Source organism: Danio aesculapii, chromosome 24 (genome assembly GCF_903798145.1).
Source record: "Danio aesculapii chromosome 24, fDanAes4.1, whole genome shotgun sequence".
Taxonomy (NCBI): Eukaryota; Metazoa; Chordata; class Actinopteri; order Cypriniformes; family Danionidae; genus Danio; species Danio aesculapii.
Window position 1 is genome coordinate 8450912 of NC_079458.1, and position 24860 is coordinate 8475771.

The 24860-nt window shown below is 35.6% G+C and overlaps 1 pseudogene; it reads left to right on the top strand.

Moving 5' to 3' along the window:
• The first annotated feature begins 3073 nt into the window (after positions 1-3073).
• Positions 3074-24429, top strand: LOC130218278 (V-type proton ATPase 116 kDa subunit a 1-like; annotated as a pseudogene).
• Positions 24430-24860: the final 431 nt, after the last annotated feature.

Here is a 24860-nt window from a genome sequence, read left to right on the forward strand (position 1 = left end):
GAATACGTGAGGGGGACCAATGGAAGACAGCATTCGTGACCCCTACTGGCCACTATGAATATGAGGTCATGCCTTACGGTCTGGTCAACGCCCCCTCCGTATTCCAAAACTTCATTCATGAAGTCCTCCGGGAGTTTCTTCACCACTGTGTAATAGTGTACATAGATGACATCATCATTTACTCCCGGAGTGAGGCCGAACATCGCCAACACGTTGCGGAGGTCCTACACACATTGAGAGAACATCACCTCTACCTCAAAGCGGAGAAATGCTCATTCCACCAGAAGTCGATTCATTTCTTGGGATACATCATTGACCAAACCGGTATACGTATGGATGGGAAGAAAATTGAGGCTGTTCTATCCTGGGCAGAACCCACTTCCATTAAGGAGCTCCAGAGGTTTCTTGGGTTTGCTAACTTTTATAGACGGTTTATCAAGGACTACAGCAGGATTACATCACCTCTCACTAATCTCCTCAAGGGTAAACCCAAAGGACTGGAGTGGACCAAAGAAGCAGCCGCAGCCTTCCGCCTTCTTAAGAAGGAGTTCACAAGGGCCCCACTCCTGACTCATCCTGACCCAAATCTTCCTTTCGTGGTGGAAGTGGACGCATCCACCTTTAAAACCCTTTAAATATTACTGATCCCATGCTTTTGACTGATATATAATAACACCAGGTAACACTTTATTCATAGACTGTCTGCTAAATATCTGTTGATACAGACATTAAACAGACATTTAACTGACTATAAGAAACTTTGCAAGTACATGTCAGCTTACACTAACCTTAACCCCAACCAAACAGTCAACTCATAATCTAATTAGAATTAGTTGGCATGTAGAAGCAATGTAACTTTAATTCAACAAACAAAAATAAAGTGTGACCAAACACTATAGTGCAAAGAAACAAAAACATAACATTTGGCTTGATATGGAGATTACACAAACTACACAACTGTTTTCTTTTTATAATGACTTTGCATCTCAATCTTAATGCAGCAAAAAAAATTAAAATTCAGGGTTTCCACAAACTCGTTGATGTTGTCCCAACTCAAATTGATTAAGTTAACTTTTATTTGCCTCAGAGATGAAATATCAGGCCTGTAGCCAGCCTGGTGAAATAGGGTGGTTCTCTTTCCTCAAAAAAACCTTTTAGCAGTTATTCACCTCATTTTCCATTTAATTATGAGGTTTAAAAACTGCATTTTAGTGACATTTTAAATTGGATTAGCTTGTCGGATGGCCATCATAACCACAATTTTTGATGTACCAAAGATATTTCCTAAAGATTTACAATAAAGAAATATGAAACATACTTATTTTAAAATACAAATTTATTACATCATTTACTGCATCACAAGAAAAATAATTGAATCTGTTAACGTCTGTGGCCTATTGTCATTTATTATGCAAATGACAAACTGGCCCAAAGCACATTTAACTTTCCTCAGAATTTGGCCACTTGAATTATAAACAAATTCAAACATAATAATAATAATAATAATAATAATAATAATAATAATAATATTATAATAATAATAATAATAAAAGCAATGTAGTAGAGCTTCACGATTTATCTAGCCTCTCTTGTAAAAAAGTACATTTGAAAATACATGTATAACAACAAGTCCATAATAGTACTCAAATTCATTGTAATATGGGCCGCTTTTGATGTTTTACACCTTTATTGGTCATTTTTTGTTTTGAGAATAAGGTCCAAGATTAGAATAAAGTTACTTGTAAAATGTTTTCTCTATTAAAAAACAACAGCGATAGATGACTTCTCTTAAATCAGATTGTGTTTTCTTGCGCAGCTGAATGTTTGACTCAAAAATACTTGTTTGCATTGAACAAAACTGATTAGCTGAAGTCACAACAGCCAACAGATGATTCCACTTGGTCTTAAAGCCTTTTTTGATGGATTATTTTCACTATTTATGACGGCATAGCAGTCAAAGTAGGACAAATGAGCTCATGTGGGACAAATTCTAGCCCTTTGTCAGTCAGAGGTGGGTCTTTCGAATCACCCAAACCCACCCTGCATGCCTACAGGCCTGTATAGGCTACAGTTTTACATTTCATATTCATGCATTCATTTTCTTTTCAGTTTAGTCCGTTTATTAATCCAGGGTTGCCACAGCAGAATGAACCGCCTTCATATTTATATTTCAAATTTCATTCATTCATTTCGGCTTAGCCCCTTTATTTTCAGCTTAAGTTAGTACACAGCGGATGCCCTACCAGCCGCAACCCAACACATCCCATACACTCGCATTCACACACATTCACTATGGCTAATTTAGATACTCCAGTTCACCTATAGCGCATATCTTTGGACCGGAGCACCGGAGGAAACCCCAACTGACCCAGCCGAGACTCAAACCAGCGACCTACTTGCTTGAGGCGACAGTGCTACCCACTGCGTCACCACTGTGTCGCCCCTTTTCAAATGTATGTAAAATACTAATCTCATAATTTTATTTATAAAACCTTAAAACAAAGCTTACAGTTTAAATAAAAAATAATGTTTAGTAGATATGAAACATGCACATTGTAATACCAGCTGACAATCTAATCAAGCAAAAATTATCACTAAAATGTACAATATTTACACCATATAATTAAATACAAAATGAGTAGAATAACTGCAAAAATATGCACTTTTACAGGAAAAAGAACTGCAGTTTTGACCAGGTTGGCTTTGAAATGAGATTTTAAATTAAACTATAACCAAATTTACTGTATTTACACCTCATAATTAAATATACAATTAGTGAAACAACTGCATTTGAGAAAACAACCCCCTCTCCCCCTTGACTGTTGGAATATATGAGATTTTTTGTCTGTTACATATACAGTATATCTGCCTGTATTTTGTGCTCCAGTTGTGTTGATCATAATAAGCTGCTGATGCTCCAGCTGCTCTATACTGCTGTCAATATTGATCCAGAGGACACACAAGTACACTATTGATCTGACACACAGACATTTAATAGACTGAAAACCAGACACTCACTGCTCAGCTGTGTCCATTTCTACAAAAAATATGAAGTGAGCAAAACCGTTTAATAATGAGTTGTTTATTTCGTAGTGAGGAGATGTGCCTCGTTCAGCTGTTTCTTCAGACTGAATCGGCCCACAACTGCATCAATGAACTCGGGCATCTTGGATTGGTTCAGTTTAAAGATGTGAGTAACTCATGTACTGCTTGTATATGATATTACTGTAATGACAGCTCGTGTATTTATTCTGCATCTGTGACGACAAATTGATGAACAAAATGACTGCTGAAAACGTGTTTGAGCCTTGTTAGGCCTTCAGTTGTGTAAAAGCTACTGTATATTTTTAATGTTGTAATGAAAGATTTATTTGTCAGATTGTCTACAAAACTGGATTTTAAAAAAATCTAGTCTGCTTTTAGCTACATGCATATACAGTTGAAGTCTGAATTATTAGCCCCCATTAGAATTTTTTTCTTTCTTAAATATTTCCCAAATGATGTTTAACAGAGCAAGGACATTTTCACAGTATGTCTGGTAATATTTTTTCTTCTGGAAAGTCTTTTTGTTTTATTTCGGCTAGAATAAAAGTTTTAATTTTTAAAATCACTTTAAGGTAAAATTATTAGCCCCTTTAGGCAATTTTTTTTTGACATTCTACAGAACAAACTATCATTATAAAATAACTTGCCTAATTACCCTGTCCTGCCTGATTAACCTAATTAACCTAGTTAAGCCTTTAAATGTCACTTTAAGCTGTATAGAAGTGTCTTGAAAACTATCTAGTCAAATATTATTTACTGTCATCATGGCAAAGATAAAATAAATCAGTTATTAGAGATGAGTTATTAAAACTATTATGTTTAGAAATGTGTTGAAAAAATTCTCTCTCCGTTAAACAGAAATTGGGGAAAAAAATAAACAGAGGGGCTAATAATTCTGACTTCAACTACAGTATATAATATAGAATAACTATAAAATATATATTATATATATTATATATATATATATATTTGCTAAATATATATTATTTTTTAGTTTTGAAAATATACTTTAAAAAGTATTTGAAATATATCTGCCAAATATTTTTTCTAAGAAAATACAGATAATTGGAAGAAAATAGGAATTTGATGTCAAAAATTTTTAAAGTAAGGAACTTTTCCACAATCTGATCCCTGCTGGAAAAAAATCATTAGACAATTGTAATGTTTTTGTAACCATTGTAATCATAAATCCATTAAAATCATTACCAAACAATTAGAACATCTGTGATGGAGTCTATTTTTATTAATGAAAGGTTTTAAATTTGGGTATGTGAAGGTTGAAATTATTTAGACTTTCCATTTTAAATACATGTTTATTGGGCCTTACAATCTCTTCTTTTGTTTGTTTATTATTTTATACAGTATGAGGTTTAAGTTCATATTGAACCTAAGTTGACAGAATTTGATTTCACAACACTGGCTGAACGAATCAATCAATGTTTAACAGCAGAATGAGATGAAAAGTTATGTAGCCTACATTTAGCCTATTTACTGATGAATGAGTGACCCCTGCTGGCGTAATATTAACTTTATCCCTTTTTCGAGTCCACGTAACGTTCTTCATAGTGTAAGTGTACCATTGATTTAGAGAGATTATTATAATGTATTACATATTTTCAATGTTTAGGTATGATACTGTAATTATTTTGATCAATTAACATTGTTATACGACAGCTAAAAACTCGCGCTGTTTTAGCTAAATACTCGGTCAGGAACTTTTTCTAGCGGAAGGATGATATTTAGTGATTTTACTTCAAAAACGTTTTGTTAATAATATTCCTTGTTAACAATAATACTTTGATATTGCTTCTCGTTAATATTAAGGCACAATCCACACTCACTTGTTGTTATATGATCTTCTAGCTGAATCCGTGTGCAACAGCATTTCAGAGGCGATTTGTGAAGGAAGTGAAGAAATGTGAAAAATGGAGAGGATTTTGAGTAAGTTTTGTATATTTTTGACCAAATAAATAATGAAATCTGCTCTAAAATGTCATCAGTTTAATGTCATGAACTGATAATTAATCAATACTGCAGTATGCTTTAGTTTTCATCACAGTGAAGTGTGGTATATTGTAGTAATATACCTATTTGTAGAAAATCTATTGTTTATTTGTTTATATTACTAGAGCTCTTGTTGTCAAAAAACTGCAGAATTGCCACAGCAGAAAGTATTTTACTATAGTATGGTTCAAAAACTTTATATTTACCATAAATTACTATTGTATTTTTTCATGTTGGAAATGGTTAATATATTAATATTATGTTTTTAAATATTGCAAAGTCTCTTATTATTAAGGTGATCTAGCAATAAATCTTTGATTACACTTTAATTCATGACGTGAATTTTTTTAACTAATAACTATAGAATTTTTCATAATGGAAATGCTTAATATCCTCATATTTTTAATATTAAGTTTTAATATTGCAAACTTTGATTACACTTTTATTTCATGAAATGAACCTTTACTATAATAGTCTGACTGCTTTAAAACTGTACATCATTCAGGGTATTGAGAAGGAGATGGTGAAATCTAACATTGTAACTACTGCAACAAAGGAGAAGGAGATTGTTCCCTGTGCAAGAGATGTGCTGGAGCTAGAGGTGAAAACATCACTTTTAATTTTGCTTTTATTTGTTTCGAATAGTGTGTGTTAGCTCTGCTTTTGCCCCTCCTTCAGCAGCACTGGTTCTGGAAGATTTTTTCTATTCATTTTTCCCATAGGGATTCAAAAACAATTTAGGGGTACCAAACCAACAAGCTATGAGGGAATTGGAGAAGACATTTGATTTGAAGCAAACAATATACAGTATATGGGGTACCTCAGGGATCTGTTCTTAGTCCGCTTCTCCCTTTGCAGCTCTATTATATAATACTTGATCATGATTGGTCAAGCCCTTTTGCTCTTACAGTACCCTGTTTTAACAGTTTGATACACAAAGAGACATTCAGAATGTTAATGTGATGTAATGTTTCCCCTTAATTACAACTTTAGTCTACATTGAGAAGTTGGAGCAGGAGCTGCGAGAAATCAATCATAATCATGACACACTCAGACAGAACCTGATCGAGCTGATGGACATTGACTCTGCTGAGGATGACCGAAGACTTCTTTGAAGAGGTAAAAATTCATTTCATTTTTAATAATTACATAGTTTTTCATTTTCTGTGTGTTTAGTTGTTTGTTTTAAAAGGAAACCTATTATGCCCTTTCTACAAGATGTAAAATAAGTCTCAGATGTCCCTAGAGTGTGTGAAAAGGAGAGTTAGGAGGGACATTTTGTAGCTAGCTTGAAGCCAGTGGTGCTGTCGGTAGAAACATCGGTCCAGTCTAGTCACTCCATTTAGTAGCATTTATTAGCATTAAGGATTTGTTCTCAAGTGGAAAAGTGTGTATGTGTGTGTGGTGTGTGTGTGGTGTGTGTGTGTGTGTGTGTGTGTGTGTGTGTGTGTGTGTGTGTGTGTGGTGTGTGTGTGTGTGTGTGTGTGAAATACAATGTGTCAGTAATCAAGGAAATAACAGAAATGCAATGCTTCAGTCTACCAACAAAATACATATCTAAACAGAAAATATGGTAAACATGAAACATAGGAGCAACTCAACTTAAATCATACAAGAGCCACTTACATGGTCAAATATGCACACACAGGAAAACAAAGGAAATCGAATTCAGTCCTCAGCACAGTTCAGCCATGTGCAGCCAGAAACAGGCAAACTGTGAGCACAGGTGCAGTTAATAAAGCCCTTGAGGCAGTCCTGATTGGCCAGAGATCGAGTGAGTGGAGATTGGAGTGAACTAAAATCTGAACAGGGGTGTGACATTAGGAGTCTGCAGTTTAGGAACAACTTCTCAACAGTGTGTATGTGAAGTTTCAGCTCAAATATCTCACAAGTAATGTTTTAAACTCTTTGAAACTGCACCTTTTAAGCTTTGATGTAATTGTGCCATTTTGGTAACTGTTGCTTTAAATTCAAATGAGATTGTACTGTTATAAAAGAGGGCGGAGCTACTAATGCCTATGTGTCAGATTCAAAAACAAGACTAACATTCTATGCTAATGTGGGAGAGAACATCACGGGGCTTTCCCCTTTGATGACATGTACAGATGGAGAATGTCAGTCAATGATTTCTGCAGTTTTTATCAAGTGTAATTATAAAAAGTAAAATATTTTTTTTGCCATTGAAGCTGGTTACTTTTTACACAACTGTGTTTAAACCCCTTATAAAAGTGATTTTGCATTGTAGGTCCTTTTAATAATTGCCTGAGAATTTAGATTTTTTTTTCCGAAATAGTTTCTATATAATTCCATATTCATTTTTTATCTTAATTTTGGTTTAAATGATATTAGTAGTTAAACTTTCTAACTTAGTAATTAAAAGTTTTATTCACAGTATACACTACAGGTCAAATGTTTGTAGTATATATATATATATATATATATATATATATATATATATATAGATATATATAATATATATATATATAGTTGAAGTCAGAATTATTAGCCCCCTGTTTATTTTTTTCTCAATTTCTGTTTACAGAGAGAAGATTTTTTTTCAACTGATTTCTAATCATAATAGTTTTAATAATTATTTCTAGGCTTAACTAGGTTAATTGGGTTAACTAGGCAGGTTAGGGTAATTAGGCAAGTTATCGTATAGCGATGGTTTGTTCTGTAGACTATCGAAAAAAATATATCTTAAAAGGGCTAAAAATTTTGTCCTTAAAATGGTGTTTAAAAAATTAAGAACTGCTTTTATTTTAGCTGTGATAAAATAAGTAAGACTTTCTCTAGAAGAAAAATATTATCAGACACACTGTGAAAATTTCCTTGCTCTGTTAAACATTTAGAAAAATTTAAAAAAGAAAAAAAAATTGAAAAGGGGGCTAATAATTCTGATTTCAACTGTATATAACTGTTGAATATTATTATGTGCCATTACAACCTATATGATTTTTAATGTGATCACAAGGGTATTAATATATAATTGCTTGTTTTTTAGGCCGAGTCTCTGCTGACCTTCTCTGAGGCTCCGTCTGAAGACTCGGTGTCGATGACCATCTCATCATTCATTACCAGCCGCAGAAACAGCAGCTCCAGCACCTCTGGGCCTCTAAATCTAGGGTATCTCTTACATTTTACACACACTTTAGAGTGAAAATCTATCAGCTAGAAAAGATTTTGCAGCAACCCTTTATAAGTAACTCTTCTGAAAATTTCTAATCATTTTGACCTCAATGGTGTATAGTTAAGACAAAATTATTAGCCCTTCTGTGAATTTTTTAAATTTTTAGTTGTTTGTGTTCATTCTGCTGTGGGACCCCTGATAAATCAGGGACTAAGCCGAAGGAAAATTAAAGAATGAATGAATTATTTTACAAGTGATGTTTAACATTATTTTCTTATATATGTCTTCTGTAGAAAGTCTTATTTCATTTAGTTTGGCTTGAATAAAAATGAATTAAATAATTAATTAAAAACTGCTAAAAAAATAAATAAAAAATTCTGACTGACTATAAAATAAACTACTGTTGTCCAACGACTTGCCTAACTAACCTAACTTGCTTAGCGACACCATCCTAATTAATGACAGTGTTTCTATTTGTGGGTTAACTAACCCTTTAAAATTAATGATATGTCTACATTTTTAAGATTTATTGCAGGTGTTATCAAACAAGAAAGATTTCCTGCTTTTGAAAGGTTCTCTGGCGACTTTTTCATGGCAATTTTGTCCTTCGGCATGCAGAGATACAGACCACAGAAGAACTTGAAGCAGTGGTAAGAGCATCATACTCTTAATTTGTATTTACAATGAAATAAATCTACAAGTCTTATTTCTTTTAAATTCAGTTTTGCATTATTTATTCTAAAATTCATCCTCGTGCATTAAATATTTGAAGGTTTTCTTAATCAAAATAATTGTCCCTCCTTTTAACATCTCTTTTCTGATTAGTGTTTACTGGTACAAAGTGTGGGACTTGATTGTCTGTTGTGAATTGATTGACTGACATGTCCCACCCCTGTACCAGTAAACACCAATCAGAGAAGAGATGTTAAAAGGAGGGACATTATTTTGATTAAAGAATACCTTAAACATAATTATAATGCAGGAGGATGAATAATTTAGAATAAATAATGCCGTTTTTTATTTAATATACATTAATATTTAAAGTCGATATGTACTCACTTAAACAGTCTTTGTTTAACGTTTTACTTAAACCAGCGTTTTACTGAACACCAATAGGTAAAAAAAAGCTTATTTAGGCTCAAAGACCTTTTAAGTGGGTTAAACAGTTCAATACCAGTAGACAATACTTTCAGGCTGACTTTGAAAATTTTTTCTGAATATTACAGTCTAAGGCAGTATAAAGATGTGTTTATTTTCAACAGAGGGGAGCTGTGAGAAAGACGTGTTCATTATATTTGTCCAGGGAAATCATGTGCGAGAAAAGATCAGAAAAGTTTGTGAAGGGTGAGAAACACTGTTGATATATATATGCATATAATTATTATTTTTTTCATTATTCTCAATTTATTTTTCTTTCAATAAGTCCTGAGGGTAGTTAAGTTTTTATTTCTGTTTTTCTCTTAATCTATTTATTGCAATGCACTTTTCTCCTTCTAAAGCGAATGGTATTTAAATACAGTTTTATTCATTTTTTTGTGTTTTATTATTATATTATTTTATTATTGTGTTATATTTGATTACATAAAAAATAATAATATACAAAAATATTACTGACACTTTTAAATTAACTCCAGAACAATTCTTTCAAGATTATTAGAAATCAGGATTTGGACATATTGCCACACTCCTCTTACTCTGAACGTACCTGGAAAGTACTTTTTCACTTGTGTGGGTTGTTAATTAAAAAAGAAAAAGAAACATGCAAAAACATTATAAGTCTGATATTGAATAATTGACCGTTTCTTTATCCAGTTAAAGTCAAAATTAGTCCTGTGAATTTTTTTCTCTTTTAAATATTTCCCAAATGATAACAGATACAGAGCAAGATATGTTTCAAGATATTCGTTTTTATTTTTAAAATAATTTGATGGTCTATATTATTAGCACCTTTAAGCAATATTTTTGTTTGATTGTCTACAGAACCAACCATTGTTTTACAATGACTTGCCTAATTACCCTAACTTGCCTAATTGACCTAGTTAAGCCTTTAAATGTCACTTTAAGCTAAATACTAGTATCTTGAAAAATATGTAGTAAAGTATTATGTACTGCCATCATGGCAAAGATAAAAGAAGAAATTAGTTATTAAAACTATTATGTTTTAGAAATGTGTGAAAAAAATCTTTCCGTTAAACAGAAAAATTATACAGGTGGGGCTAATAATTCAGGGGGGCTAATAATTATGACTTGAACTGTATATTCATGTGGGGTATTTTAAATATTATTTTAATCCAGTCATGACCGTATTTTCAGAATGACCAGTTGTAGTATAACATGTATATTTATTAATGACTGTTATTTTAGTACAGTATATTTGCATTGACTTGGAAGTTTAGATTTACACTCAGTAAAATCCTTTGACAAACAGGTTTCGTGCCAGCTTGTACTCGTGCCCCAAAACTTTATACGAACGCAAGGAGATGAGCAACAGCATAATGACACGAATGGAAGATCTCCGACTGGTCGGTAACATCGATATTTTCACTTACATGGGTTTTTAGGGAAGCAACATTGAAAAATAAATATCGTGAATGTTTGTGTTTTTCCTGAAGGTCCTGAGAAGGACAGAAGAGTATCGTGCTGGTGTTTTGAGCCGAGCGGCGGAGCACGTGCAGGAGTGGGGCAGTAAAGTTAAGAAGATGAAGGCCATTTACTACACACTCAATCTCTGCAACATAGACATCACACAGAAGCTGATCGTGGCAGAGATCTGGTGTCCGGTGTCAGATCTCACTGTGGTTCAAAACGCACTTATTAAAGGATCGGTACGTATGTTTATATACGATTAGTGTGCAGGGTGCAAAATATACATTGACGATTGGGGAGAACAACTTTTTGGTAATGTTAGTTTGTGTAATTCATGCTTCAGTATTTATTTAAATTACATCCAATTTATTATTCATTCATTCATTTTCCTTTCTGGTTAGTCCATATTTATCAGGGGTTGCTCTATTGGATTGAGATGCCCATCCTGCAGCAACCCAGTTCTAGGAAACAACCCATACACTCTCACATTCATCATACGCTATGGCTAATTTAGTTCATCCAATTCACCTGTACCATATGTCTTTGAACTGGGGGGGGAAACCTGAGCACCTGGAGGAAACCTACATGAACACGGGGAGAACATGCAAACTTCACACAGAAATGCAAACTGGGCCCAGCCTGGACTCGAACCAGCGACCTTCTTGCTGTTTTTTGACAGTGCTAGTGCTGTTTTGATGGACATTTAGTGTATTCAGACACCACAGTATCCTCTAATTAGCTATTTTAGAGGTTACTGGTAGGTCCAAACTATACAAACTATGGCATCTAATATGATTTTACTTTTAGGCTTTATGTAGAAACAAACACCATATTTTTGTGAACACTTCCGGTATTTGTTTATCTGCCGGTTTCAGACTGATGAATGGATATTTTCTCACATAGACTGATTGGCGTGATTATGCATTCACAATGGTATAAACATACCATAGGGGTGGTTCAAATGTATATTATTATATTATATATACTTTCAATTATTAACATTTAAAATACAGAGCATCAATTTGGGGATCAGTCCTACGCAAACCCCCCTGTATTTGCACCGTTAGACAGAATTTCCATTTTTGGGTGAACTACCCCTATAATGTGATCAGTTTAGACTGATTAATAACTGCCATACAGTTTTTTATGCTTGCTGGATTATTATGATTTTTCAGGAGCAAAGTGGTTCCAGTGTGACTCCAGTTCTGAACCGCATCCAAACCAAGCAGACTCCTCCTACTTTCAACAGAACCAACTCATTTACTGAAGGATTCCAGGCTATTATTGATGCCTATGGGGTTGGAACCTATCAGGAGATCAACCCAGGTGATTGGTTGGAGCTCTGTGGTTTCTATATAATATAGCTTAAATGATAAAAAAAAATGTATAAAAAAATTAAATAAATAAAAACAACCAAATAAATAAATTAAATTAAAATTAAATAAATAAAAATAAAAGTAAATTAATTAATTAAATTAAAAATAAAATAGATAAAAATAAAAGTAAATTAAATAAAAGAAAAAAGCAAAGAAAAAGAATACAAGTAAATAAACGAATAAATTAAATTAAAAATAAAATAAAATTGAATTAATAAATTAAATTTGAAATAAAATAAATAACAATAAAAGTAAATAAATAATTGAAATTAAATTAAAAATAAAATACATAAACGTAAGTACATTAATTAATTAAATAAAAAATAAAATAAATAAAATAAAAGTAAATAAATTAATGAATTAAATAAAATCTAAAATAAAATAAAAAAAAAATTAATAAAGTAAATAATTATAAGAAAATAAATAAAAAATAAATACAAATAATAAAAATGTATAAATAAAATTAAAAATAAAACAAATAATTAAATAAAATGTTTATAGAGATTAGAAAAACAATTCCAGTTTCTCTGGATTTACAATAAAATAAATATTTTATTTTGTATATTTATATTATTTTAATGTTTTATTTTTTGAAAATACAGTGTTTTAATAATTATTTTATTAGCATTTTGACTTTATTTTCTGTTTTATAATGGTTTTCTGCCACACACACATACACATACACATACAGAGTGAGAGTGAGCAATAAAATATAAAATAAATATAATATATTAAATTTAATATATTACAAATAATAGTATTGGATTTATTTTATTACTGTTTTAAACACTCAAAACATATTTTTGCTGCTTATTCAGACTACTTATTTTTAAGAGTTGAACCAACACAATTCTTCAGTTTTTATTGTGAGGGACTCAATTGCTTTATGTTCAATCCACTTAAATTTTGTAAAATGATTAAATAGCCTAACTGATTTATGTGGGAACACATGTAGGAATTGTGTGGAAACCAAGCATTTTTACAGTGTATATGCATGTTAAATACATTCTTTCATTCATACACACACACACAGCCTTAAAATATTACATATATATAATGAAGTAAATTTATTACTATATGTAATCATGCATTTACTGTATTTCCTCAGCTCCATACACTATTATAACCTTCCCCTTCTTGTTCGCGGTGAGTTTGGAGACTGTGGTCACGGTCTGCTCATGGCACTGTTTTCTGTCTGGCTCATCACACAGGCCGATATATAAGAAAGTGGAAAAAATGAGGTATGCATGTTATTGGTGCTCTAACAGTGTTTATATGCATCAACATATTAATTTCAACCCTGCATTAGAGTCTCAAATGCTTAGTTTGCCTTCTTTTTTCATTCATTTCTTCTCCCTCTCAGCTTACGGATGGTTCTGGTTGGTGGGCGTTTACATTATTTTGCTCATGGGATTGTTCTCCATATACACTGGGCTCATTTATAACGACTGCTTCTCTAAGTCCTTCAACATTTTCGGCTCATCCTGGTGTGTTCGACCCATGTTTTACCCTCACGGGTTTTGGCAGTATGTAAGATGAACACTTTTTTAGTCTTTAAAATAGTCTATATTCCATTCTGATCAGTTTTTTCCTTGTATCTTAGAAATGAAACACTGCACGATCATCACCATCTTCAGCTGAACCCGTTTGTGCCTGGGGTTTTTCTGGTCACCCGTATGTGTTCGGAATTGACCGGTTAGTGCATACAAAATTTTTGTTCAATACTTTGTAATCTGATGGATGCTGGACAACGGAGTTGAGGATCCCAAGGCAGGTTTATTAGGAGAATAGTCAGGCAGGCAATAGTCAACAGGGTCAAACAGATACATGCAGGCAAATCTAGAAGAGTGGTCAAATAACAGGCGAATGCATCAGTACAGGTGGCAAGCAACGTAACAAACAGAACAAAAGCAAGGGTCAGACACGGCAAGGCAAGGGAAACGCGTCGTAATGTTTCAAACAGTTAAACAACACTCAGTGAAGTCTGTGTGTTTTGTGTCCTGTATAAATAGTCCATCTAATCAGTTCATGAGCAGGAACCGGAAACCGGAACAAGTGTGTGTGTGTGGTGCTTGACGGATTTGTAGTTCTAGGTGGTACAATTTAAGTCCAGGTGAAAGTGAATGTTCTCCAGCGATGAGGATTAGATCACTGGTGATTGTTACAACTTTGTTATTTTTTAGTGGACCTTTTTAATTTTGGCATCATTTATGTTTCGCATTAGATAAATACAGGAGTCCACATTTTTTTAGATTTAGATTAGATTCAACTTTATTGTCATTACACATGTACAAGTACAAGGCAACGAAATGCAAGTAAATTGATCCCCCCCGACCGTACACCAACATCACAATTCCAGGGGAAGACAGGTCACAGGAGGTGGAACAGGAAATAAGATACATTTCAGGAGAGAGAGGCAAAAAAAACTCCTCTCACCTTGCTCTTGAGTTAGAGCAGTGTGAGATCAGGGAGAAAGAAAAAGCCCCAGCAATCTAGCACAAAAAACACTGACATTTGAAATGGATCAAGAATTTTTTTTTAATTCTTTTGAAGTAGACCTTTTATGTTTCTTTCTACAAATGTCTCTGATATGATATCCCTTAAGTGTGTATGTAAAGTTTCAGCTCAAAATACCACACATTTTTTTATGTTTTGGTGACTGTCGCTTTAAATTCAAATGAGATTGTGCTCCCACCCTCTTTTCAAAAAGGGTGGAGCTATAAATGTCTGTGCGTCAGCATATAACATTATTCTTCATTACCATGAATAATGGTATAGGCTGGACTTATAGGCTGGACTTATTGTTATAGGGTCGCCACAGCGGAATGAACCACCTATAACATTATTCATTACGCCTAAATGGATTATAACATACCCCATTTTTCTCTCTTAATTTTAGATTTGGAATATAGCATCAATAAGCTGTCCTTTCTCAACTCCTTAAGATGAAGATGTCTGTCATCTGGGTGTGGCTCATATGCTTTTTGGAGTGACCCTGAGTTTGGTCAACTTTGTGTGAGTATTAGATCATTCAATTCACCTTTATTTGTATAGCGCTTTACAATGTAGATTGTGTCAAAGCAGCTTCACATAAAAGATCATAGTAAATTGAAATAGTGTAGTTCAGTTCAGTTTAGCTCAGTTCAGTGTGGTTTAATAATCACTACTGAGAGTCCAAACACTGAAGAAACACTTAATCTCATAATAAATGAAGATAATCTCATATAAATGAAGACAAATGCCAATACAATGCATGATATGAATTCTTCTTTTAAATTAAAAGAGTGTGTTTCCTTTTCTTTCGGCTTAGTCCCTTTATTAATCTGGGATCGCCACAGCGGAATGAACCGCTAACTTATCCAGCATCTGTTTTATGCAGCGGATGCCCTTCCAGCTGCAACCATTCTCTGGGAAACATCCATACTCATTCATTCCCACTCATACACTACGAACAATTTAGCCTACCCAATCCACCTGTACCGCATGTCTTTGGACTGTGGGGAGGAAACCGGAGCACCCGGCGGAAACCCACGCGAATGCAGGGAGAACATGCAAACTCCACACAGAAAACGCCAACTGACCCAGCCGAGGCTCGAACCAGTGACCTTCTTGCTGTGAGGTGACAGCACTACCTACTGTGCCACTGCGTCGCCTCTCAAAAGTCATTTTTAAAAAAGTGTTTTAAATATAAGTATAATATCTGTTGGAGTGACTTTGTAACTTAGCAAATCTTTTTTTCATGCCCTGAAGGAAGCTGCAAGGGTAAACAAAAAAAAAAATACCCCATTACAGGGATAGTTCATAAAATAACTAAAAACTCTTTATAGTAGTTGGTTTACAGTAGGTTTTAGGTAGGATTAGGGATGTAAATCAAGACCATACTTATATTTATTTTAGATTTGTTATGTATTTATATATATTTTTGGTTATGCTTAGTTTTGTAGCACTGCGGTCCATCGAGACACTACATTTCATTTCATTTTATGTTCACACATGTAGTGGAATGACAATAAAGGTCAACTTGACTTCACTTGAAAAAACAAACAAAAAACACCAGTTTGGAACAAGTGGAAGATAAATAAACGACAGAATTTAAATTTTTGGGTGAACTATTCCTTTATATTTATCTTGGAAATCTGTGCCAGTAACATGTTTTTTTAATTTCCTTTTAACAGGCATTTTCGAAAGTTCCAGGACATTTCCTTCAGTTTATCCCGCAGCTGGTCTTCATGCTGTCTCTGTTTGGATATCTGATCTTCCTCATCCTTTACAAGTGGAGCGTCAGTCTTAGCTCTGAAACGGCTCCCAGTATTCTGCTGCTCTTCATTAACATGATGCTGTTCGATTACCAGCCTGAGCACAAGCTTCTGTATGGTGGACAGGTTTGGATTCATGTGTCTATAAAAGCAGCTTTTTTTCCCAACTCCCGGCAGTGCACAGTCGAAATGCTTTACAGATTGTAATTCTCTCCAGAAGCTGTTCAGATCTGCTTGGTTGTGACGGCTGTGCTGATGGTTCCTGTGCTGCTGCTGGTGAACCCTTTCTCATCTACAAAACCAGACATCAGGTGGGAGACTCTTATATACCAAGATCAGTTAATGCTTTTTTCACAGAAGCTTTTAAATTAATAGTTTTAAATGTTTTTTAGCTTTTTATTTACATAATAATTGCACTTTAAGAGACTGAAAATGTAAAAAAAAAAAATTATATAATATAATATATATATAATATATATATATATGTGTGTGTGTGGTGTGTGTGTAAGTAATTATTTTTATTTATTTTAAACAGTGGTGTATTTTATACAACCCAGGTTTATTCTGAAAACGTACCCTCCACGGACGTTCCTGGAGACCGCGAAATACGTCCCGGCGGCACGTTTTTTCTGCAGTTTTTGTTTCCGCGAATCCGCCAGAGGTCGCCGTGTACGCTTTTCGAGATCTCAAATTTCCCCCGTGAGTGCCATTTGTGCCTGCTGTTCTCACGTAAACCCACCAGAGGCCGCTGTCGGCTCACTTTTGGACAGACTTTCTGACTGATTGAGCAAACGATCAGCTGACTCACCCTCCCCCTTCCCTAAACCCAACCAATTTTATCTATTGACCCGCCCACCCACTTCCCTTAACCCAACCAACATGTTTCAAAAGCAATCCAAAAAATAAAAGCCCTTGTCTGATTTTTTTTTTTTACCACATCCTCACCCTGCTCTTCACTTGTTTGTTTATATTTTGGATTCTGTTTTTGTCTTACCTGCTTTATGGAGCCGCTCTTCACCAGACTCGAACATCCGTCTTCGTGGTCAACTCCTTTCTGCATCTCGAATCCGCCGACGGACGTGGCGCGCTAACGGGACAACTGGTTGCAGCCGGAATGCCGTCCATACAGAGGTAAGCGGTCAGCTAGTAAGCACGAAAAGGAACGGCGTCACACCGCCCCGTAGCATTCGCTTAAAGAAATGAAATGCAGCCATACGTACCTCCACCTACGTAATTCGCTGTCTCCAGAAATGTCCGCAGGGCTACGTTTTCAAAATGAGCCTGTGATTTTATATGTGCATTTCATGTGTAGTCTAAAGGCATGAGCAAATACTTGAAAACCAATGGTGTATTTCCATTTTTCACTTTTTTAGGACATAGTTGACACGTCCCCCTTACTTTAAGAGACAGCCCATTTAGAAACAGGTAATCAATGATAAAATGAACATAAAATTTTGGATCGCATTCAGCTTTTCCCCCCCACTTTTTAAAATATCTGCTACACCCCTGTTATAATTTATATTAGCTGCTAAAAACTTATAAAACTTAAGTATATCAAGTAAATTCTTATATAATTTTTATTAATCCAATCATTAACATGCAAATGAAAGTAAAATCATTGAGAGTGAGAGCGATTACAGAGTTTACATTTTTGGGTGAACTACTGCACTACCTTTAAAGATATTTCTTAACATGGACTGTTCACACCACTGCCTTCAGGAAGGAGGTACAGGAATGTGAAATTATCTTTACAGATATATTTTTTAAATCTATTACTATACAGTTCACACTATTGCACTTCATACGTCCTTTTGTGTGATATATTTATAGCATTCTATTGTGGAAGCGAAGAAATCATTTCATTGTACAGGCAAACGTATTTTCTGCTGTGCATTGTGCACATGGTAATATAAATAAAGTAAAATTAAAATTGAAATAGTTAAAAGGATTATTTACAACATAGGCTCATTCTGAAAACGTAGCCCTATATACATTTCTGGAGGTCACGAATTATGTAGCTAGAGCTACGTATGGCTGCATTTCATCTTTAAAACGAACGTGGGTATTATGCCGTTCCTTTTCGTGCTTACCAGCTGCTCGCTTACCTCCATATGGATGGCTTTCCTGATCTTACCAGTTTGTCCGCTAGCTGGACATGTACATTGGTGGATTTAACATGCAGAGCGGAGTTGACCGTGACAACGAGGTTCGAGTCCGATGAAGAACGGTTCCAGAAAGAAAAAGTAAGATAAACAAGTAAATAACAGGGTGAGAATGTTGTAAAATCTGAAAACATGGTAAAAATCAGGGCGTTTTTCTTTTTCTGGATTGCTTTTGGGTTTAGGGAAGGGGGTGGGTGGGTCAATCTGTGCTTTTGAAAACACTATTGGTTGGGTTTAGGGAGGGTGGAGGGGATCGGTCGGTTGGTCAGTCTGTCAACCGCAGCCTCTGGTGGATTTACGTGAGAAAAGCAGGCATGAATGGTACTCGTGAAAGAAATTTAGGATCTCATAAAGCGTAAACAGCGGCCTCTGGTAGATTCGCAAAAACAAAAACTGCAAAAAAACTTAGCTCTTGGGACATATTTCATGATCTCCAGAAGGTATATAGCGGTACGTAATCAGAATGAGCCTGGGTTGATTACTTAATTAGGTCTTTATGCAGGTGTTTGTAAACAGTCTGAATGATCAGCAAGGAACAGATACACGTTCTTCACTCTCACATCAGAAAGATGAAACGGTAAGCTCTTGATTTATGAAAACTTCAATGAAACACTCTGAATACTGTTATGGGTCCCACTTTATACTAAGTGGCCTTAACTACTATGTACTTGCATCAAAAAATAAACACAATATACTTACTGTATTTATAATGTATCATAGAAGATTTCTGGTGCTCTTGGGGTTGGATAGGGGTAAGTTTAGGGACAGATTTGGTGGTATGGGTAGGTTTAAGTGTAGGTTAAGGTGTTATCAAAATCACCATCTAATCCTTACAGATCGCTGGTAAACTCACAGATCACATAGAACTATAAACCTGCTAGTAAATGGACTACAAGATCCAGTCATGCAATTACACACACACACCTGAAGCTGCTCATGGACTGATTACTACTTACTATTTATACAGCACACAAACACACAGAAATTGCTGAGTCTTGTTGAACTGATTGTGAACATTAGGGCGTGTTTTCCTTGCCTTGCCTTTCCGTGTTTGACCCTAGCCTTGTTTTGTTTGTTTATTTATGTTGTCTGCTGCCTGCCTTTTGACCATCTGCCTGTTGCATGACCATGACTCTGGATTTCCTGTGTACATTTGCCCCTGCCTTGTCTCCCTTGTCAGCGTCCCCACTTCACTTTACAGGTGTACAGTGTAATTAAAGATGTAATTACAGATGTAATTAATGCAGGTTTTAATCAGTCATAAGTACAATGTAAAGATATGTGCTTTCACAATAAGTACATTGTAACAAATGATTATTTTCAGTGTAAGTACATATTAGTTAAGGCCACTTAATATAAAGTAGGATGCTGGAATGTTATATCTTCTATTTGAAATGCAAACCATTCAAATGTCTGTATGCTGTTCAACCAATAAGATTAATCGGGGTTGTTTTTCTTAAGGTAAGCATGGGTGATGTTTTCGTATATCAGGCCATTCACACTATCGAGTACTGCTTGGGCTGCATCTCCAACACAGCCTCGTACCTGCGGCTCTGGGCACTCAGCCTGGCTCATGCAGGTTTGTCCTGTCACACTTCAGTTTAAAGGGATAGTTCACCCAAAATACGGTTTCCTAACCTTTTTGTTTTGTTGAGTCCCTTTTTCCTCTGGAAAATATTGTAAGGCCCCCCTCAACATTTAATGATATTATTATTGCTCATATAAGTTTGCAGTAAGGATGGGCAAAACAAACGGTATGTTACTTATGATATCTAGATGTGTTTATGCACAAATAATAGCCTAATGTAATATATAAAAGCTGCCGGTCGATGTACCGGTCCGTTGTGGTGAAGAAGAAACTGAGCCGAAAGGCAAAGCTCTCGATTTACCGGTCAATCTATGTTCCTACTCTCACCTATGGTCATGAGCTTTGGGTCATGACCAAAAGGACAAGATCTCGGATACAAGCGGCCGAAATGAGTTACCTTCGAAGGGGGGCAGGGCGAGGACTCTTATGGATTGGGTGAGGAGCTCTGACACCCGGGAGGAGCTCGGAGTAGAGCCGCTGCTCCTTCACATCGAGAGAAGTCAGTTGAGGTGGCTTGGGCATCTGTTTCAGATGCCTCCTGGACGCCTACCTAGGGAGGTGTTTCAGGCATGTCCCACCGGGAGGATGCCTCGGGGAAGACCCAGGACACGCTGGAGGGACTATGTCTCTCGGCTGGCCTGGAACGCCACGGGATCCCCCCGGAGGAGCTGTAGGAAGTGTCTGGGAAGAGGGAAGTCTGGGGTTCTCTCCTAAGACTGCTGCCCCTGCGACCCGGCCCCGGAAAAGCAAAACATCCAAAGGCCATTTGTAACTGAAAAACCTAAGCCTTTGGGCTTTAAATTGGCCCTACATTAGTTGTCAATTTTTTTTAAGTTTCTTGTCAGTAGCTGTGACGTCTCTCGTCTCATTTTGGGTGTGTGTCAGTTGTTTTGCCTTATGCTCAAAAATTGCTCTGGGCTTGTTGTGGTATTGGGGTTGAGTCATCTGCAAATGTCTTATTAATTTGGACAGCCTCATGCATTCGTTAGGAAAAACTTTGGCGCAGATAATACACTGTGGCTGGGTCAGGGACTCTTTGTTTCTAGAAAATGGAATAAAACCATAGTTCAGGTAACTATCTTGTATTGCTAGCGCTGTGACCTGAAATGTTTGGAGCTTCCTCATCTGGGTCCAGTATGCTTGGGTTATTAGTATTAGCTGCTGAAGGCAAATCAGTGAGACTGTCTTCAATGTGGAGGACGAATTACAAATTTGTAAATATTTTTAGTCAGCCAGGGAGTAAAATGAATTAAGGCAACATGATCGTGACTAACTGTCCACTGCTAAAAATTTTTTTAAAAATATGACGTGACCCCCCACAGAGATTGCTGAGGCCCCTTGTGGGCCGGAACCCCCTGGTGGGAACCGCTAGACTAAATGAACTGCTAAAATGCATAAAAATGTAAAATGTTTGGTTGAAAAACACTCAATGGTTTTGGTGTAAATCTCCCTTAGATTGAAACACTAACTAATCTGACATAGATATGAATGCAAGTAAGTAAATACACCCCAAAAATTGTGCTGCTTGTTCAAACTGCTTACCTAAAATGAGCTGAATCAACATAGCTCTTGAGTTTTTGGGGGAACAACTTCATTGTTTTATGTTCAATCCACTTTCAATCCAACCCAGCATTTGTACACTGTATTGACCAAATATTCCTTTTTTGTTTGAACTGTCTCTTTAAAAAAACATTCGAGTAATTTAAAAGGAAAATCAAAGTTAGTGTGTTCTGTTTTCAGAGCTGTCCGAGGTTCTTTGGCGGATGGTTCTCCAGGTGGGTCTGAAACTCTCCTCTGGCGTGGGCTCACTCATGCTGGCGCTGCTCTTTGCTGCTTTCGCCATTCTCACTGTGACTATTCTTCTAGTAATGGAGGGCCTGTCTGCATTTCTGCATGCTTTACGACTCCACTGGTAAGACTAACACTTGGTATATAAACAACTAGTTTGAGACTACATTTAACGAGCACCTGTTCTCGTTTAATGTTTTATGCAGTGTGTAATGAAGCATAATAGAGCCATCTGCCAATTAGAACAGAGTAGGGCTGTCTTACCTAACCAATCAGATCAAAATAAGTCCATCTGACAAATCAGAGCAGAGTTGGGCTATCTTAAATTAGCAATCAGATCTAAGTAAATCTGACCAATCAAAGCAGAGTAAGGATATCTTACCTGACCAGTCAGATCAAAGTAGGGCCATCTGACCAATCGGAGGATAGTCGAGTTATCTTACCTGACCAATCAGATCAAAGTAAGTCTATCTGACCAATCAGAGCTGAGTAGAGATATCTTACCTGATAAATCAGATCAAAGTAAGTCCAACTGACGAATCAAAACAGAGTAAGGATATCCTATCTGACCAGTCAGATCAAAGTAGGGCCATCTGACCAATCAGAGTAGAGTAGGGCTATCTTACCTGACCAATCAGATCAAAGTAAGGCCATCTGACCAATCAAAGGAGAGTAGGGCTATGTTACCTTTGCGATCAGGTCAAAGTAAATCATCTGACCAATCAGAGCAGAATACAGCTATCTTACCTGATATATTAGATCAAAGCAAGTCCATCTTACTAATCAGAACAGAGTAAGGATATCTTACCATACCAGTGAGATGAAAGTAATTCATCTGACCAATCAGAGCGAAGCATGGATATCTTAGTCGGCCAATCAGGTCAAAGTAAGTCTATCTGACCAATCACAGCAGGGTAGGGCTATCTTACCTGACCAATCAGATCAAAGTAAGCCCATCTGACCAATCAGAGCAGAGTAGGGCTATGTTAGCTGAGCAATCAGATCAAAGTAAATCCATCTGACCAATCAAAGCAGAGTACAGCTATCTTACCTGATAAATCAGATCAAAGCAAGTCCATGTTACTAATCAAAACCGAGTTAGAATATCTTACCTGACCAATTAGATGAAAGTCAGCTAATCAATCAGAGCGAAGCAAGGACCTCTTAGTTGGCCAATCAGGTCAAAGTCGATCCGATTAATCAGAGCAAATTAGGGCTATCTTACCTGACCAATCAGTTCAAAGTAGGGCCATCTGTCCAATCAAAACAGAGTAAGGATATTTTACCTGACCAATCAGACCAAAGTAGGGCCATCTGACCAATCTAAACAGAGTAAGGATATCCTACCTGACCAATTAGACCAAAGTAAGTCCATCTGACCAATCAGAGCAGAGTAAGGCAATCTTACTTGACCAATCAGATGAAAACTTGGCCATCTGATTAATCAGAGCAGAATAGGATTTGGGAAAGTCAGGTTTAGAGAGAATGACCAATCAGGGCAGAGTAGGGCTATCTAAAATGAGCAATCAGATCTAAGTAACTCTATCTGACCAATCAAAACAGAGTAAGGATATCTTACCTGATCAGTCAGATCAAAGTAGGGCCATCTGACCAATCAGAGGAGGGTAGGACTATATTACCTGAGCAATCAGATCAAAGTAAGTCCATCTAACCAATCAGAGCAGAGTAGGGCTATATTACCTCACCATTTAGATCAAACTAAGTATCTGACCAATCAAAACAGAGTAAGAATATATTACCTGACCAATTAGACAAAATTGAGTCCATCTGACTAATCAGAGCAGAATAAGGCAATCTTACTTGACCAATCAGATGAAAGCAGGGCCATCTGACTAATCAGCACAGTAGGCACCTTAAGAGAGAATGAATTCTTGAAGTTTTACAGACACTGTGAAATGAGGTGCTGCAGCAATAAACATTATGAGAAAACGAGTGTTTTTGGCCTTAATTGTATGTCAACTTTAAAAAAAAAAGCATTAAAAATAGCATAAAGACACACTTTAGCATTGAAGAATCAGTGAGTGTTAGCATAAATATAGCAACCTTGCACCTTGAACTTGTAAGCTGCATGTTAGTGAAGGTATTTGACTTGTTCATGACCTTTGACACAGGCATGTTTGTTCGTCTATATTTAATCTATTAAAGTTGAGATATTCTGGATCTGGCTCAAAAGTCAAATGTCTCTGTACTTGATTTGTGTCCAAGTTTACTATTAATAGTGTTTTACCACATCATGAATGTAATAAACAGTAATAAAACAGTTTGATCTGTGTACAAAGCATGCTTAACTATTAGAACAACAGCCCAAAGAGATGCAAATGCAGTTATAATTAAAGCTTTATGTGTTTAATATGTTTGTTTTCAGGGTTGAATTTCAGAACAAGTTTTACGAGGGATCCGGACACAAGTTCACACCCTTGTCCTTTGACAGCCTCTTAAAAACCGAGCAGTAACAGGTGTTATACATGCTATTTTGGGGTTTTATTGTAAATATTGTCATGTGAATTCAAGAAATACATATTTTATGTTATAAATGCATGCTTTTGGCCTGATTTAAATATATTTAAAATGTTTTGTTTTACGTAATTCAAGTAAGTTAATTGTACAAATTAATAGCAAAAAAAGGGTTATTATTAGGGAGGTAGCTGGGTAGTTTTGGAACAGTATTACTAATAAGTTGTTTGCAATCATGTGGTTCTGGTGACGGTAGATTAATAAATATGATCATATTGTACAGAAAGTCCTCCCAATTTTGCGATGCATATTGGATATTGTATACTTTTGTTCATTGTATTTTAAGGTTTTATTTGTGTTACGGACTGTTTGGTCCATGTTCTTTCTGAAGGTTTCATTTTATTCCACTGGGTGGCAGAAAAGTATTTTTAAACTTGTTTTGAGCAAAAT